Below are 5,076 nucleotides of genomic sequence, written 5' to 3' on the forward strand. Positions count from 1 at the left end.
AGTTTTCTTTATACAGAGGTTATAATAGTCTTAAACCCTAAAAATGTTTAAATCAAAAAGGAATTAGGAAGAACATAATGATAGCTATATTTCTATTTGTGTAGGGTTTTTTAATGTACAGAACAGCTTTATTGAGATATAATTCACATACCATACAGTTCACCATTTAAAGTATACTATTCAGGCCAGGCACAGTGGCTCACGCCTGTAATCCCAGCACTTTCGGAGGCCAAGGCAGGTAGATCATTTGAGGTCAGGAGTTCAAGACCAGCCTGGCCAACATGATGAGACCCCGTCTCTACTAAAAATACAAAAATTAGCCAGGTATGGTGGTGCGCACCTGTAGTCCCAGCTACTCAGGAGGCTGAGGCAGGAGAATTGCTCGAACCTGGGAGGCAGAGGTTGCAGTGAGCTGAGATTGTGCCACTTGATTCCAGCCTGGGCAACAGAGCAAGACTCCTTCTCAAAAGAAGAAAAAAGCAAAATACAAACATAAAAAGGAAAATATAGGGCCCCCAATCCAGTATGACCTTACTTTAATTACACCTGTAAAGACCCCATTTCCAAACGAGGTCACATTCTGAGTTTCTGGATAGACATGAATTTGGGGAGACGCTGTTCAACACAGAAAACCTCCCAAATACCATAGCCCTAGGCAACCACTAATCTACTTTCTGTCTCTAGATTTGATTATTCTGAACATTTTTAGTAGGGTTTTCAATTTTGCACTCTATTGAAAAATGTGGCTAGTTTAATTTTTTTGAGGATGAAATATTCATTTATTATATTACAATATAGCTATATAATTTGACAATCTCCTATGTAGAATATACAGTACCTGTTTGAGATATTTTAAGTACACTAGCATTTCCTTTTAGGCTGTGTCAATTGACTAGAACACACTAGTAAATACATACACAGGTTTGATGTGGATTATAATGAAGTAGTTTTTTTCCTTAGTAATCTGTATCATAATTCCTAATTAGTGTCTTTTTCTGCCTTGGAAATTTCTACAGAATTGTCAATATCAGGATAGTGGGTAAAAGTACACCCACCATACTGACAAGCACATTTTCTATTTTGTTCCCCAAAACTTCCTGTCCTGTAAAGTGCTCTGCTTGCTTTTTAGTAGACATTTGATAAGTTAATGTTATATCCTTTGCAGTGATACTATTTTGATGACAAAGTAATTCAGTTTATGCTTTCAAAAATCACAATTTGGACAGAAAAGTTTAGCATCTTAAAAAAATTGTTGCTATTAAAAAAAAAAAAAAAAACATACACTTGTGACTTTGTGGCCTAGCTGGCAAAAACTCAACATATTGTCCCATGAAAATTTTGAGTCATGAATTATTTTGACATGACAGTATTACTAACAAAATCAAAATCAGCCATTTAATAAACAATTATTCCACCAAGCAGTCTATATTCCTTTTGCCATATATACTGTTAACAGCAAAAATTTTGGATTTGCTGCATATGCACGGGTAAAGGAGGTATTCAGAGGAAATTTTGCTTTCTAAAGTTATACCAAAGACTTGAGAAAATCCAATTTACTCCCACATGGCACCAAACCAGCTCTCACTGAGAGTCATTATTTGGACTCTTAAGTCCAAATAATTTGTCCTTTTAATGAAAGGACATTTTACAGGTGGCACCATTCAGCATTTGATAAATCCTTCCTTTAAATATCCTCCTCCCGGCCGGGCGTGGTGGCTCAAGCCTGTAATCCCAGCACTTTGGGAGGCCGAGACGGGCAGATCACGAGGTCAGGAGATCGAGACCATCCTGGCTAACATGGTGAAACCGCGTCTCTACTAAAAAATACAAAAAACTAGCCGGGCGCGGTGGCGGGCGCCTGTAGCCCCAGCTACTCGGGAGCCTGAGGCAGGAGAATGGCATGAACCCGGGAGGCGGAGCTTGCAGTGAGCTGAGATCCCGCCACTGCACTCCAGCCTGGGCAACAGAGCAAGACTCCGTCTCAAAAAAAAGAAAAAAAAAAATCCTCCTCCCTCTTTACAGTTGCCTCAAAAGACTTTAAAAAGCTTGAATCCACTTTTATCTTCCTAACCTTCCTCCTTCCCAAGATGATTCACACTACTTTAGAAAAAATTAAAATTTAAAAAAAAAAGAAGAAGTCTGTGCTGGGAAATTGTTTGAAATGTTGCCCTTATTAACTAGAAATCTTTTTACTCTCCAGAGCTTTACGCCCTCTCTCATAACAGATTTAAAATGAGGTTCAAGATCTAGTTTGAATCTTACAGAAATTCCCTCAAACATTATCTTCTAACCCTCTTTAATTTGTTCCCACTATCTATGTTTTCCAAGAGTACTTTATTTCTATAGTTGTTCTTTTGTACAGTATGCCATTCTTGTTTCATGTTATCCTCTCTGGTGATATTTTAGTTTCTTTAACTTTTAAAATATTTTGGTGTTTTTGTTTTCTCGAACTTCTTTTTCTGTTTCTTTGCTTTGCTCTTTCCTATTGGCATCTGCCTTCAAATGTCTAGTCCCTGACTGTGCATTTGTATTTATAATGAGACATTTGAAAATTGATAATTCAGGGGTACAAGGGTGAGCTTAATCAGTGAACTTCATTATATGATGAGGAGACGGCCAACTATTTTTGTTGCTGGTCCATAAGAGATACATATTTTTCTGGGCTGTTTGACTCACCATTCAATAAGTATAAGCCCTCTCTGTACCTTATGTCCTAGAATCTGAAGTGTCTCTTGTTCCCTTTTACTGGGGGAGGAATCCCATCTCCTATCAAGTTGAGACAGTTGCGTCATCCAATTGGAAGGGGAGGCAGCAGTATTTTTACTCTGCCATCTTGAAGAAATCAGAAGTTTCCTTCCTGTAACCCCACTCTCCTGATTTCCACCTATACCCATCACCAAACTGATCACTACCAAGTTCTGCAAGCCCTAGGCTCTCATTGTCTCACATACACTCCACCTAGACAGTCTCAACCAGCATTCTGACCTTGCCCCTCTCTACCTTCACCAAGCACTGGGCTTACCCTCACTTAAGTTTCAGCCACCACTGGTATTATTTTAGGTATCTGATCCCAGCAGAGTCCTTATACATGCTGACATTTGCAGGAATGAGAAGTCAGTGGCTACAAAGCAATATTGGTTAACACAAGGAGATAATAAAATACATATATTAAGGTTAATGAAAGCCAAGTTTCTTGTTATCAATGGAGTTAAAAATAGAGGAAAATAAAATGAATCATGTGATTTTGGATTGAAATTGGAGATTATCAGTGTGAACTCAAGTTTTTTCTTTTTTTTCATAGTCTTTGATATAGAAGACATAATAGTTTTAATATATAAAATATAGAAATGTTTGATGTAAATGTTTGTGTTTGTTTATACTTATGTATTTCCCAGCAATGTTCATGAGAGCAAAGACATCCCAGTAGCAATAAGCACATTAAAGCTCAGATTTTGGTTTCTAAGCAGCACCAAAAGGACCCCTGGAGAAATAACTGATTTCAGGACTGGAGTAGAGAATGTAAAAATGAGCCTGGAACATGTCTAGATCAGAAAGTAAAAAAGTGCTCAAGTAATCATGGTGATTTTTTTTTCCTATTTCAAATGTGCAAAGGAGCTTAAAGGGGCTCCCGCCGGCCAAATTGGAGATGATTTGAGCATCAAAATAAATAATGATAGTAATGGATTATAACCCACTGAGTAACATTAGAAATCATGAGTCCATACTGATATGAATAAATAATGAGCTAAAAGTTGAATGAACAATCAGATTTTTAGATACTTTCAAAGTGCCTCCCCACAAAATTCTTATTAATAACAAAAAGGAAAAGAATAACTTTATGGGAGAGCGGCTTGGCAGACACCACCTTAAGCAAGTGATCAATTGAGTATCACAAGTAACAGGACAAATTGAAACTGTGCACAACCTGCAATGTGAAAACCGCAGCATCACTTCTGTGATAATCCTGCCAAAGATGCATAATCTGAATCTAATCAAGAGAAAACATCAAACAGACCTGCACTAAGGAACTTCTACAGTATAACCAGCCTGTAGTCTTTAATGGTGTCAAGGTCATGAAAAGGAAAAACAAAAAATCTTCCAAATTGAAGGAGACAAAAGAAATATGGCTAAGCAACAATGATTCTGAACTGAACCCTTTTCCTCTAAAGGACAATATTGGGACATTTGGCAAAACATAAATGGAGTCTAAGGATTAGAGAGTAGTAGTGCATCAGTATCAATGTCCTAATTTTGTTGATTGTGTTGTGGTTATATAGAATGCCCTGGTTTGTTTGTAGAAAATATACAGTAAGTATTTGGATGATGGGGCATTAGGTCTGCAACATAGTCTCAAATGGTTCAGGAAAAAAGTTCTTTGTACTGCTATTTGTAACTTTTCCATAAATTTGTTTCAAAATAAATGAATTGCCTTGATTAAAGAAAATAAAAAACTAGTTTGGACAAGTAGTTCCCGTCTTGTAGATTCTGTCTTCAAAATCCAAACAAATTACATGAGCAAGAATGATGGCTCACTCCCAGCCCAATAATCCTAAAACCACCAGCACAAACCTGTAAGCCAACAAAGTCAGATTTATTGACTTATTACAATCAAGAAGACTGCACACCAGAGGAGCTGTGGGGTGTCTCACCGTACAAAATAAAAGGTAGTTATTGTATGTTTTGGCAGGGAGAGTGAAGTTTAGGTGAAATTTAAATGAAATCTCAAAACATAGCTGTGTGTAAAGGCATTAACATCAGGTCTGGACGAGAACTGAATGTAGGGCATGTTTCCTTGGAAACTGCAAAGTTAAGAAAATATATAATGTTTTCAGAAACCGTTTATATGAATGAAGCTCTACACCTAGGTAGAAATTGAGGCTGCTTCTCTGCGTCAGAGAGACTTAGATCCCCCAGGCAAGGATGGGACGTTTCACTGGTTCTGATATAATTTCAAATAGCAACGTCAATGTGGACTTGAAAGAACAAGGTTTCTGAGTGTGTAGTAAGAATGTACTACTCACTCAAAGGGGTAATACTTTTCCGTTGCAGTATGTCCTAAAAGAAACATTGTTTCCT

The sequence above is a fragment of the Papio anubis genome, chromosome 4, assembly GCF_008728515.1.
Source record: "Papio anubis isolate 15944 chromosome 4, Panubis1.0, whole genome shotgun sequence".
Classification (NCBI taxonomy): domain Eukaryota; kingdom Metazoa; phylum Chordata; class Mammalia; order Primates; family Cercopithecidae; genus Papio; species Papio anubis.